The sequence below is a fragment of the Neodiprion lecontei genome, chromosome 4 (assembly GCF_021901455.1).
Source record: "Neodiprion lecontei isolate iyNeoLeco1 chromosome 4, iyNeoLeco1.1, whole genome shotgun sequence".
In the NCBI taxonomy this organism is placed as follows: domain Eukaryota; kingdom Metazoa; phylum Arthropoda; class Insecta; order Hymenoptera; family Diprionidae; genus Neodiprion; species Neodiprion lecontei.
In genome coordinates, this window is record NC_060263.1 from 17,960,215 (window position 1) to 17,975,342 (window position 15,128).

The following is a 15,128-nucleotide window of genomic DNA, read 5'->3' on the forward strand; positions in this document are numbered from 1 at the left end:
CTACTTTCTAAACAAACAGAATTCTCTGTACCAAAGTCATTTGGACAGTAAGGAAATGAGAGAAAGAAAGCAAACGGAATACAAAAAAACAACAAAAAATAAAAAATCATCGGGCGAAATTGCAGCTGTTTGCGAAACTCGCGCATCGCTCGTTATACCCGGGGAATATTAAACATGTCGGCCGAATATTAACAGGGCATTGCATCGCACATGACGAGTACGTCCGCACACGACTGCTCATCGATACACACCGATTGTGAGAATCTAGGAAGCTAGTTAAATTCCACCGTTGACAGAGGTATCCGAAGTGAGTTACGACGATGCGAGCGGCAAATGAACAGCGAAAGCCGTTCGCGATTCTCCGTTCCGGTGAAACTCGATTGCAGTACACGATACGTTGTGCACTTCTTTGGACTGCTCGTGGTTCTTCGCCTCTCATACATCTGTCGCGGCACAGATTTCATACCGACATTATCATATCTCGCCTCGACGCCACTTCGTTCTCCGCGGTTGACGTGGGCGTTATGCACTTGACTACGCACCTTGCCGCGAGGAATTACATCCTCCGCTGACCGTTCCAAGCATCCTCGAGTCATCTCACTCTTCGAACAAACTCCGTTGCCCAGCATCGGTCTACGCAACTTGACGTTATATGCTCGGTTGATTTCCCTCGAGGTCGTAAGATACATCTGTAAACTAAATGGAAATGGGCGGATTGCCTGACATCAATTAGCCCTCTTGATACGCACCGTCAAATACTATCGTTTCCCGTATTGACCTTGTACGCACGTTCCATTCCACCGAGTAACCTTTGGATTCGTTATTTATACGTAGTGATTGGTTTTTATTCGAAATGTCAGTATGGCGTCTGCATCGTATGAGATAGTGCGAAATTCTGTCCATAGTAGTAGTTTTACCTCAACTTTGGACGGAACATTGATGACCGGAGTTTCACTTCTCTGGATCAGGAATTCAATACATAATCCTGATTTTGAATTCTAGAGACAAAGTCACTTACGGACCAAGTGAAAAATCATTACGAACAGAGTTACAGTGATTTTAAACGGTTTGAATATTATTACAAACGGTTTCTAACCAATTTCAACGAGTTTCAAATGATTTTATAACAGTTTAATGTAATCTTAAGCGGTTTTAAAATGATAACCAACGATTCCAAACTATTCTTAACGATTGTTATACGATTTAAAAGTAGTTGAACGTAATTTCAAGTGGTTTTAATATGCTTACAAACGGTCTCGGACTAACTTGAACTAGCTTAAAACGATTTCATAGTGACTTCAAATAATTTCAAGCAGTTTTAAAACAGTCACAAACGATTTCAAACTATTTTCGACTAGTGACAAACGTTTTTAAAGTGATTTTAAATTATTTCAAATGATTTCAGACCGGTTAAAACTAATTTCAACATGTTTCGAACGATTTAAAAGTCTTCTAAATTGTTTGAAAACCTTTAGAAACGGTTTTAAACTAATTTCAATTAGTTCCGAAAGATTTTTGAATTATTCTTAACAGTTTCAGGTGGTTCCCAACTGATTTCAAGCAATTTCTCAGTGATTTCAGACAAATCTAAGCGGATCTATGCGATTTTGGAGCGATTTCAATCGAAAACGGTTTGCGATTTTAACGAGTAAATAACACCTTGATAAACTCTGCCCAATTCACCCCAGAGACCATAAATGATGAACTTGTCTTTCTCCAACCTTAAGGGGTTATATACAGTTAGAAGGCCGAAAAAAGGTGAATTTTCCAGAATTTTTTCTGAGAAAACTTTTAAATTTATTGATCTAAAAATTTGTACACATATTATGGTATCTTTTAACTGTATTTTAAGACTTAGTATTAGTAAAAATATTTATTTGGAAAGAAGCTACAACTGATCTCCGGGAGCTCCTCTCAAAAAAGACGTTTTGCGGTGACCACTATATCTTTGAACTGGATCCTCAAGTAATGTTAAATCTAGTAATTAATCGAAGGAATAAGCAAAACAAATTTTTTTGACAAAATGGGGGTTTTTCAAAAAAAAAAAAAAATTGATTTTTGACCAAAATTTCGGCCTTAAATTGTTTATAAAAAAAAAACATTTATCGGTGAGAAAAAATCTTCGTGTATTTAACAAGCTCGTGTTGAAATTTCAGACTAATCGGTTTAGCCGTTTTCGAGTAATGTTGGTCACCGACTTTCTAAACACCATTTTGAGAAAAACGCGTTTAAAGTTTGGGGTGAGAAAAATAAAAATTTACCTTTCAAGTATAAAAAAGACAATAACACACTGCTGCTTTACGCATCTAAATATATTAGAAGGATACATTTACAATAGGCAGGTGCATAAAAGAGACAGCGTTTCAGGTAAGCGCTTCCGCTCCGGCCTTGTACTTTCAAGCACTCTGAAACGGCTTTTCAAATTTGCGTGTAACTTTGAAAATATTCACCGGAACGATATGAAATTTTCTGTGCGTATTCTTAAATATACGTACATTAAGAAAATGAAATAAAAAAAAAAAAAAAAAACGATTTTTTGAAAATTCCAACCGTATACAACCCCTTAAGACCTTCCAGCTTCTCCTCAAATATCTTCCTAAATACGATGCTGTTGTACCTATATAATATTTCTCTGATTCTACAACAGTCGCGTTTGGCCCAACGGTGCGCTTCTCCGTGCGTCTTCCTTGGTCGTTCATCCTCCGGCCATCACGGTCCCGTTTTTTACCTTTTTTTATCTCAGTCTTCTACACAGTCCGAGTACCTACTCGCAAAGTCCCTCTCGCTCGCCTCGGAGGAGAGTGAAGTCGACGTAACGCGGATGGTGGCGACGAGTGATCGGTGAAGGTGACTGACAGTGTGGCTGTTCCCTGCGGGAACGCGAATGATCGGGGACAGTTGACTCTATGTCTTCTTCAATTTCAATCCGGCTATCCATCACTCACGCGGCATTCTCTACTCAACGTGGCTGAGCTATTTTCCATCGTTCTGTTACCAGGCAATCATCCAAACTCTAGTTTTAATATATTCGCGATACATGCGTTATCGAGTAGGGAGTCGAGGGCGCATTGCGTGAATTCACCTTGAATTATAATAATCAGGGGCACGGGAATCGGGATTTATTAAATGTTCGGAAAAATACACGTAAGAGTTTAACCATCATTAAACAGTACTCTACCACGTACGAGGAATATACTAAAACCCATCGAACCTCTTTGATCCTTCGACATTTTTGTGCAATCTGCAATAACGCTTCGAGGACGGTTTCTTTTACTCCAAATCAAATTTGTATCTTTTTTTTTTTATTATTATTGCTGTTCACACGAGGCGAGAATTAAATTTGGTTTGGTCGGGAGAGCGGATACAGATTCTCCAAATATCAAGACCCGGAAAGAAATACCTTTAAAATGCAATCCATCGAATTATGGACCGATTATACCGAGATATGTACTTGAGGCGCTCCACAAGGATGCCTAATTATAGGCAATACACGGTACACTCACACTTTGAGCAAAGCTCCGAGTTTCGCCCGGGTAACGTCGGCGACTTGGACGGTCTAAAATCATCCCTATTCTTAGGATGTTTTAATAAAAAAAGAAAAAGAACACACTTGTAAAAATTTGAGCTTGATGGCTTTGTTATTTATAGTTTCAAGAAAATTTTAGAATTTTGTCGTCGAACTTGTGGGTTTTGGGGTGGCGCATCTCCTGACATCACTGTCCAACTTGTAACAGTTTGGAAAAATATTTCTTTTTTTTTTTTGTAAAAAACACCTTTTCGGATTCAAGGTCGTAGTCCGAGTGTGAAAAAAAATTATCGTATCCGAATATACACGAGTATGAACAACAAATTTCATCCTTCGATCATGATATTGCTAATAGGAAATTTATAAAAAAGTTTTGTGATCGAAATACAAAAATCTAGCCAAAAAATCGAATCGGTAAACAAGTTTTCAAGATTTTATAAAGATTTCATTTCGATCGGATGAAAAATGACCGAAGAATCTGCGTCATCGGATTGAAAACGTGGTCGTTCGCTACTTATACGCTCCATGCCGCCATCTTGTTATTAATTTAAGTGAAAAAATTCTAAAATATTCTTGAAACTATAAATAATAAGGCCCTCAAACTGAAATTGCTCCAAGTGTATTAATTTTCTTAGAAAAAAAAGGTACGAATTTAGATCTTCCAAGCCCTGAAAACCCTGAATTGCCTATAATTAGACAGTCCTATGGGGGCGTATGAATGAAACAACCCGGTATACCTGCAGTAGTTGTGCGAACTTGAACGATTGAAACAAACAATGAATGGTTCGAATTTCAATTGAAACTGTCTAGACCATAATACCGACGGGTCTTTGGTTTTCAACTAGTTATTGAATCATGGCCTGAATAAAAAACTAAATGCATAGAGAAGGTATTATATCTTCGCCAGCGTGGGTACATCAAACAGATTTGCAATACCGCACTTTCATATAATTTCGTAACTCCAGCCGAAAGGGTGGCGTGAAATTGAAACGTACCCGATTTTCAATCACGAATAAGTCTCTATCAAATGGTGTTTTTATCCTCCTACTTTTTTTTTTCTTTTTTTTCCCCCGCCCTCCGTGCTCACAAATTTTTAATTCGCCTCTGTGATGGTTGAATCGATCGCTTTCAATTGTTCCCATTCTAGTGTCGTTCAAAGTCAACAAAATAGACGCTCGCATAATTTACTGAGTTGTTTGATATTTTGAACCATGTGTTTGATTTTTACTGCTCCCAAAAACTCAAAAAAAAAAACAATTTTTGAATGAATATTTCTGATCGATTGGCTATTAGTAAGTTTTCCTGATGAAATGTTTGTTAAAAAACTAAAATTTTGAGACCAAGATGGAAGTGGGCACGCTTTTCGTTTAGAAGCTACAGACGAAACAACTAATTAAAATGTGAGAAAAATCAGATTGTATATAAATTTGAAAAATATTAATTTATATTTTATCCGGTTTTTCTCAATTTTCAATTATTTTTACCGCCTGTGCTTCTAAACCAAAAGCTTGTCCACTTCCATTTTGCTATCACAATTTTCATTCTCCAGCAAAGAATTCATTAAAAAACTTTGAAGCCAATCGATCAGAGCTATCCGTTCGAAAAATTGTGGTCTCATGATTTTGGGAGCAGTAAAAATCAAACCCGTGGTCCAAAAATCTAAAACTCAGTAAAAGAGGATGTTTCTGTATGTTACACCATATTCAAAAATAAATAAAATTGCCGATGGCGACGGTCCGACGTATGTCAGTTTGGGGTGGAATGCATCATACATATATTTTTTATACAACTGTATTTAATGCATTACAAATGTAAGCCGCGCACAGAAGTGAAATTCAGGTACATGTGGGTCATTCCATTTTTTATTTTTATCCAATATATTATATATTATATATTATATATATATATATATATATATAATCGCATGTCTAATGGCAAAAAGTTTTAAGCGCCATTTTATGACTTTTTGCTGTTAAAAAAGGCAAAAGGGCTTAATTTTTTTTTGTCGTAGATAGACTTAAAATATGAAAATATGGTCAGAAACGTTGAAATTGAATAACGGTATATAATTAAGAGCAAACAGTTTTACGTACTGGTAGATAACAACCTTCTGCTACTGATTCAACCATAAAAACCTACGTCGATTAATTCCATAAGGTCGTATCTACCATAAAGAATTTCCTACACTTTTCTTGAGCTCAAGTATAAATTCATCAACTAAAAGCAAAAGGTCGTATGTGCCGATAGATACGAGCTTTTGGTCCTGATGAAATTTCAAAAAAATTATACGCCTTTTTGCCAATAAAATCACACTTCTGATGGCTCCGACGTTACGCCACTAGACATGCGATATATATTATATATTATTTTATGATCGTAAAATTGAGGCTCAACGCTTAAAAAAAGTCATTCACAAGGAATTAGATTTTCTCGAAATTGGATAAGAAGGGTAACTTTTTACTTTGGCCGATGGATGTGCTAGTAACAACCTTCATGTGATATAATTCTTTCATAAAAATCGGTCTCCGCGCTGATCGAATATATCCTGATCAGCTCTCATCGCAATCCTTAATTTTTCGATAAGATTTTATGTGAAGTTGTATGAAACAGAGAACAATTGTACGCGAAATGAATGTTGTTCAGGCGAAACGTTGAGCAGAACATTATATAATCACGCCATAAGGCAGAACGGAAGCGAGCATCTGTTGCTTTTGCAGCCAGAGAGCTTTTGCCTGAAATCTCGCGGCTTAGGTCAACAGTGAAATCCACAACCGCCTGTCTCTCTGGGAATGGGAAACGTTTCACTCGATTCCATGTGTATACAAAGATTCTCCGATAACTGTGAACGTTTTTGCTCGTCAGTCTCATCTTCAACCTGTCGACGTTTATCATTCTGCTTAGACTTTCCTCGCAGCCTCGCTTTTGCTACTCGCGCCTTGTTGCTTTAACTTCCTAATAAATCGCTTGTAGAGTCATTATAATCATTAACAGAACTCACGGTGCGAATAGAAATTTAGAAAAAAGGTGAAAAACTAAGAATCTCCGGGAGTGTTCCTTGTACCAATGATAGTGAAGACGAATGAAGAAACGTACCATTTCTATTATGTAATATAAATGAAGCTGACGTAATTCCGATAACATTAGCTAAGATATAAACAATTTGAAACAAGGTTTTTTAATTGGAACGTTCGAAATGATCGAACTATGGTGTTTTTTCTACGATTCCAATGTTTTTGAAAAAATACAGATTCCAAAAATTTGTTGCAAAAACACTCAACAAATTTAGCGTTATAGCAAATATATCCATAACGTGAAAATGTATGTCACGAGCTTAGATTGTAAATCTACAATCAAAAATTTTATTTTTGGTGAATCGGATCGTAAGTTTTTACAACTTGTCCATCGACGCCACTTTTGACTTCAGATTAGCGTCGAGCAGGTCGAAATACATACAAAATGATGGGTCGATACACCAGCACAAGACTTTCTTTTTTTGCGGGCGTGTGTATTAAACCCATTGAAACACTTTAATTATACGATACACGAAATATTTAACCCACAATTTTAATCATAAAAAACGTATACGGAGCAGTCTTGAATTCGAAATTCTTCAGAATTTCAATAACCATAAACCATATCGATAGTAACATCAAAAACAGGTTGTAAATAAATGTTTCGAACGAAAAAATTCAGGGTTTACAGAGGGTCAAACAATGATGTTGTTAATAACTTGCTGGGTGAGTAAAGTTGAACGATATTCAGGTTGTCTCGTATTTATTGATGTAAAACGCATAGTTTTTATTGAGACAAAATCGTAACTGGTTCTCACACGAATCCAACAATGAAAAATACGTATGCATAGAGCTTCAGAGACTCCGCATTATGACACTTTTAAACAATTTTCAAAATAACCGTTTTATACAACATAAAAAAATGAAAGCGAAGACAGATGAACCTGAATTGAGTGCAAAAGTGGCATAAATTGAACTTGCGAAATTTCTATGCACGTACACTGTTGGATAAAGTTTTGTGTTTGGGATTAATTATTCGTTGAAACTTCATGATGATAACAACAACAATAATAATAATAATAATAATACTGCGTGGTCATATTTTCTAGATTAGAATAATAGCCTCGAATCTCTGCGGAACTACGTGGTATGCAGTATGATAACCTACTTATTTTTAGACATTTATCGTTAGATATTCCACCGGAGCCTCGATTATTCACGGATTATGAAATTTTGATGCCTTGGCACACAGACATGTGGATAATTAATATGAGCTAAGTAAATGCGGTTGTTTGATTTCGTGTTTATATAGCTAAAATTACTTGAATTCGTTTCTAATCATGAAAAATAAAAATTCCTCTAATAATTCGCCATTTTATACAAAATTTATAGCTTAAACAATTCTTTTTCATTCGATATTGAATATATTCAAATTGTCGAGATCTCCGAAACAGCAAAGCTAGTATAACCCCTTCATACAGCGTCTATATTTGTTTGAATCTTGTCTTTTTTTTTTTTGTTTTTTTTTGTTTCTCATATACAATACTCACAATTTTGCAAATTTATAAATCGCTAGAATTTAAGAAAAAATTCACCACCGCATGCCAGTAGAAATTTGGATTCATCCAGCAAAAATCAATGATACTTTATTGTCTCCATCGTTGGACAAGTGTATTTATTAAAATAACAGTTTAATTAACTTCAGTCCGTTTCGGACAGAGATAAACTAGTCGATCAATAAAATCTCCGTGCGCTAGGCAACCCGGCATATAGATACGCATTGCCATTTGCCCGATACTCCTTGCATATCTGTGGAGTATTACCGATCGAGTAAACAAGTTGAAATCGTATTTTGCACTTTTCCTCTACTGAGTAATACCTAAAACAATATCAACCCTTGTAAAATATGTAGGGCATTCCGTGTCAACTCAACCCGGTAAATTCATATTTTTTGTTTTTCACGAAATTTTTCTAAAGCAAAATTCGCTACAAGCAATGACTGTCAAAAGTTGTAAAAAATACCCTTATTGTAAAATCTGGAAAAGAAAAATATCAAAAATACTGTATTGTAATCCGATTATTTTGGCACAAGAACAATGACGGTAAATAATATCTTTTCTTTTCTATTGTCTTCTTCATAATCGATATTAAAAAGCAACATTTTTTCGCGTTTCGGTTAAATAAAGAATGTTGTATTAGACGCTCAAACAGAGATCGTTTATCGTGGGTTTTACACCTAAAAAATCGGAATAAAATACAGTACTTTTTCGTAATTTTCTTCAGAATTTACAATAAGAGCGTTTTCCGTGACTTTTGAGCGTCATTAGAATTAGGAGATATTTCGGGGAAAAAAATCTTGCTACACCCGCAAAAAGTTTTGGGAAAAACAGAAAAATGAGTGTCAGAACCTGATTGAATTGAAATGGAATACCCCATGGATGTTTTTTTTTTTCAATCAATTCGTCCCACTCACTTTGAGGTTATGGCACGCTAATTTATTGTCAAATTCCGTGTATTCTTGATAATCCTTCATAAGTTTTCTATAATCGCAAATCTGTTACATCCGAAAGTTCGAAAAGCAATTTTATCACTTACCAGGAGAAAAAAGTTGAAAATACAATTTTTTCAATACATTTTTCAACACTTGTAATTTTGTACGCTCGACCATCAGATACTTAGAACTTATTACATATACATTGCAATTGTAATGTATATCAAAATGAAGAAAAATGTACATCGACGCTCCTGTTTGAAATCGAATCTAATTCCGGGCTGAATATATTTAAAACATTCGTCCAACGTATTGTAATTTTTTAGAGACACATCAAAGACCTGATCAAGAAACCATCTCATTATACAGCATTCGATATTCAGTCTGTAGAAAATGAGGGAGAAAAAAATGAAAGAAAACAAAAATCGTCTGAGATTCATTTTGCGAAACTCGTCGAATTTTCAAGCAAAATGTGGCCAGTCAATTTTATACAGATATATATTGCGTATGCAACATATAATATTCCCATATATGTATATGTATAAGCAGAAGTATATCATGTACCAATGAGCAGGATTCATATTCTCCAGATTAGTTAGCACTGCAGTTTACGAGATATTTGATTTTAACCAATTTGAATACATCGACTTATCGGTTTTCCATTTCCTCTCGCGACGGTAATAAAGATTCCCAATATTATCGACGTCTTCAAAGAATTCGTAATTTCATCTTCTCGCCTCTTCTTCTCTAATTCTCCTTCTCCGTTGTATGTATTCCTTACTGTGGAAGATCCGCGTTCCCCGGCTAATACCGCGACTTTAATATCCGTGTAACATAATAACCGTGAGCTATAACGCATGCGTGTGGTTTCATAGATTATACACGCATACTGTATGCCACCTTTCCTCGTACGGCTTTTATTAGAAGAAGGATACGTTATTGTACAAACACAACGTCCTTTACATTGATATAATTGAATCCTCTACAACAAGGTCCAAGTTCATTTTACGATAAATCCATACTTTCGAAAGTTGGTTAAGCTCAAAAGTCAAGTAGTAAGTTACCTTTTTTGCGGAGCGTTCGATTCCCTGAAAAAATACGTTCTGGTCTCATCGGTACACTAATGCGTTGACAAGTTATAAAATTCGAAAGTTGAAGAAAAAAAACTTGCCACGTTTTTTAAATGGGAAATAGAAAATCGCGATGAGGTATCTCTAAATACATCATACATCATACATCATACATCGGATAATATCATACATAGTATTAAAGTCCGAAACCAAATTTTGGATGTTCGGATGTTCAGAAAGTGACGTCACCCAAAATTTCTCTTTCTCTTGACGTCATCGATCTAAAATCCGCTAGCCGAATTCCTCAGTCTAGAAACAACCGTGGAGTAAAGCGGACGTATGAAAATCGCGCTCCGCAGATTTCGAATACCGGATTCTCTACCTCCTGGATCTTGCGCTCCGGGTCCGCTTCCTGGTGAAACTCGACTTCCAGGACAAGCACTCCGTCGTTTCTGCGCTCCAGGAAATAAACAAATTGTGTATAAAATCGAGTTGTTAAGGGGGAATATCAGTGTGAAAAAAAAAATCGATTTTTTTTTTTTGGTTAAATAGATAGTTTTGACCTTTAAGAATATGCCTAGAAATTTTAAAAGCAATATTCGGCTTAGAAGTATTCGAAATTGGCACCAAGCGTCGACGCTTGTTTTATATTAACATTTAAGTTACATCATTCAATTTTATCCTCTCGAAACTTTAGACGCGTTTTTCTCGAAACCATGTTTTTTGACCTGGTTGACAGCATAACTCTGTCAAATTTTGTCCAATCGACTTCGTTCAAAAAGGATTCTCTTCAGAAAACTTATCGCTATCGTCGCATCGTAGAGTTTTTTTTTTTTTTTAATTGTTTACTTTTTTTTAATTCATAATTTACTGCAAATTTTTTGTGTACAATTCGATTTTATTTTTTTTTTTAAATGGCCGCCATTCTTTTTCCAATCAAAATTTTCAAATTTCCTACGATGCTGCGATATCTATACTATTATAATTTCACAATCTTTTTGAATTTTTGAGTTCAGATGCTTGCTGTGGCACTTATGTAGTCATATATTATTGAATCTTGGTGAGCGGTCAATTATATGTATAACGTATTTTTTGTTAACGTTTCGGCCCGGATATGGGCCCTCCTCAGAACGATTAATTTATTTATTTAACTGTCAAGAACAAAATAAATTTTTTATAAGAAAAGTACAATCAGACATTAAATACTATAGATGTAATACTATTAAGGCTATTGTATATTATAGGTTAGTGAGTACAAATTGATTAATTGTTATGATTGAAAAAAGATAGGCTTAGAGAGTAATTTACCTTTTTATAGGAAGGGGATTAAGATACAAGTCGAATTCATAAAATACAATTTGTCGAGCCAAAGTTCTTCGAGTAACAGTAGTCATTGTCGGCTCCTCCGGTTGTTTAAAGTGTAGGAGTTACAAATTGGAGGTAATTAATTAAAAAAACTATGTATCATCACTGTCTATATGTCAATCTATTAAAAAAGTTTTAAAGAAAAGTTTTTATAGCAGTTAAATTAGTTTACGCAATGTCCAAGAAAGTGGTACTGGGATCATTACGACCCTGTTCTCCATGTCTAACAAAAATTTTGTTGAACCGATTGGGTCAACTGGTGAATAACGACTGATGGGAGAAACAAATATGACCCAGAGTGAAGGTGAACCAGATATAAACATACCTATATAAAAAAACCAAAAAAATTATATAAATAAACCTGTGCCATGGGGACAATAATTTTATGTGTATAGTTAAGGTTAAACAGTGTGTGATATGTGGGCGGAGATTAGCGGCTTGTAAATATTGCTAAGATGTTCAACATCTTGTCTGAGGATAACGGAATTAGTGTGTCCTACAATATTGCACATTTCTAGTAATAACCTTTTATAATAATTAGGTTCTTCACAGAGGATGTTTGTATTGTCATAGCTAAAAGTATGTTGTTTATTAGTCACATGTTTTGTTAGAGCAGTGTGACGTTCTTCATTCTCTTGTACATTGCGTTGATGTTCTTTGATTCTGGTGTTTAGATGGCGGCCAGTTTGTCCGATCGGACACTGCTCTAACAAAACATGTGACTAATAAACAACATACTTTTAGCTATGACAATACAAACATCCTCTGTGAAGAACCTAATTATTATAAAAGGTTATTACTAGAAATGTGCAATATTGTAGGACACACTAATTCCGTTAACCTCAGACAAGATGTTGAACATCTTAGCAATATTTACAAACCGCTAATCTCCGCCCACATATCACACACTGTTTAACCTTAACTATACACATAAAATTATTGTCCCCATGGCACAGGTTTATTTATATAATTTTTTTGGTTTTTTTATATAGGTATGTTTATATCTGGTTCACCTTCACTCTGGGTCATATTTGTTTCTCCCATCAGTCGTTATTCACCAGTTGACCCAATCGGTTCAACAAAATTTTTGTTAGACATGGAGAACAGGGTCGTAATGATCCCAGTACCACTTTCTTGGACATTGCGTAAACTAATTTAACTGCTATAAAAACTTTTCTTTAAAACTTTTTTAATAGATTGACATATAGACAGTGATGATACATAGTTTTTTTAATTAATTACCTCCAATTTGTAACTCCTACACTTTAAACAACCGGAGGAGCCGACAATGACTACTGTTACTCGAAGAACTTTGGCTCGACAAATTGTATTTTATGAATTCGACTTGTATCTTAATCCCCTTCCTATAAAAAGGTAAATTACTCTCTAAGCCTATCTTTTTTCAATCATAACAATTAATCAATTTGTACTCACTAACCTATAATATACAATAGCCTTAATAGTATTACATCTATAGTATTTAATGTCTGATTGTACTTTTCTTATAAAAAATTTATTTTGTTCTTGACAGTTAAATAAATAAATTAATCGTTCTGAGGAGGGCCGATATCCGGGCCGAAACGTTAATAAAAAATACGTTATACATATAATTGACCGCTCACCAAGATTCAATAATATATTATCCACGAGGTCGAGAATTCTAACCCTTCACTTATGTAGTCAACCGTCGGAAAGTTTTTTGTTTTTTTTTGAGATGCCATTTTGCGACCGCTCCTCTGCTTTATAAAATGTACTACAAATAAAAAAACAAATTTCCTCGTATACTTCAATGCTTCAATAATAAATACACAAAATCCCAAATAATTCGATCGAGCCGTTTTTCAAAAAAAAAATTCCCAAAAAATACCTCATTTTTCAGCCTGTCACACTGAAATTCCCCCTTAAGACCTTCTCCGTGTTTGAAATACGTGGAGTTCAATATTTGGAGACGTTATACGACAACGTCAAAATTAACCAGGGCACTCATTAAACTGTCTATGATACTATCCCATTTGTGTACATAGTATGTAATTCCCAATCTCAGAATCATTACAAGACTTGGCTGGTTTGTGGAATGTCATGTAATTATTTTCCGCATCACTTTGAACGTCTGTAACCTTGAATTTTACTGTCTGATGGGTTAGATATAAATTTTCTTTGATATGTAACACGTTTCAAGCCGTCGACGTCGTCTGATACGTGTATGCTTAAAAATCGCGATAGCATACGACATCGATCAATCCAAAGACGTTGCACGTCTACCGGAATTTATTTTTAGTTTAAATTTAAACGATTTTAATTGCAATTCTGTTATCTGCGAGATGTTGAGCAAAAATTTCCATTCAAAAATTTGCGACGAAAAGCTTCCGGGGTTTTTAATAACTCGCGCTTTTCTGAATATGCATGAAAAAATCATACCATTCATGTTCGATTTTTTCATCGCCGTATAGGTAAATATTCTGTTTTAATTACGGTAACTAAGTACGTGTAATTAATGAAAACTAATTTAGTAGATTCTTGTTTTTTTTTTTTCTTTTTATTTTTGTATCTTCTTCCGTCAACTTTCAACAAAATTCTATCTAATACTATTTATTTCATATCCTTCTTATTTATATTTCTCTCGCTTCTCGTTCAGAATTATTTCGCGATTTGTTTAGCCTAACATTTCCACCGTTGATCGTAGCTAACCCGTTTCATTACAAACGGATATATTATATGTGCGTATATTAAAACCTATGCAAACGCGTAAAATACAATTTCTGAATAGGGTATATGTAGATTGAAGGTACAGGTGGAAGGTGTATACAATTATACATGTATATTTTATTACGTTATATATTATAATAGTGAATCGTGTCGTATAATAATAATGACAATATTAATAAAATAACTGCAGTGATAGCAGTAATAATAGCAATAATAATTATAATCATGGTGATAATAATAACTACAACGATACTGATATCGATAATAGCAATAATAATAATAATAATAATAATAACAACAACATCATTATCAACAACAACGGGAATAATCAATATTGATATTACCTAATAACTTTAATAATAACGATCATCGCTATTAACCGTGACAACTATGATTTATATTACATAACATCTAAATCTATACCGTAATAATAGTAATAGTAATAATAATAATAATAATAATAATAATAATAATGATGATGATGATGATGATGATGATGATGATGATGATGATGATGATGATGATGATGATGATGATGATGATGATGATGATGATGATGATGATGATGATGATGATGATGATGATGATGATGATGATGATGATAATAATCGACAGTATTTTTAATATGTATGCTTATAATGTATCGATATAACAATAATAATGATAATAATAATAATAATAACGTATGATATAACAATAAATGGTAAAAAGAAAATAATAATTATCATTACAGGACATGATTTTAATAACGCTAATAATATGTGTTGTTATTATACAATAATGGCAATATAATATAGATATTTGCAATAATTATTATAAAATAGATGAAAAATAATCAATCGGTAAACGGTCTGTCTATACATTCTATGTACAAGTAAGAAGCTTTTATTTTTAATTTTTTTTTTTTTTATTCAATTAAATGTTTTGTTCTCTTTTGTTGTATTTTTTTCCGTCCTTTT

General features: G+C 34.2%; 1 protein-coding gene across 1 annotated transcript in view; it reads left to right on the top strand.

The window, feature by feature from the left end:
- LOC107224537 (elongation factor-like GTPase 1) overlaps positions 1-15,128 on the top strand; it is a 105,244-nt gene that overhangs the window by 54,732 nt on the left and 35,384 nt on the right. The gene's annotated exons all lie outside the window — the stretch shown is intronic.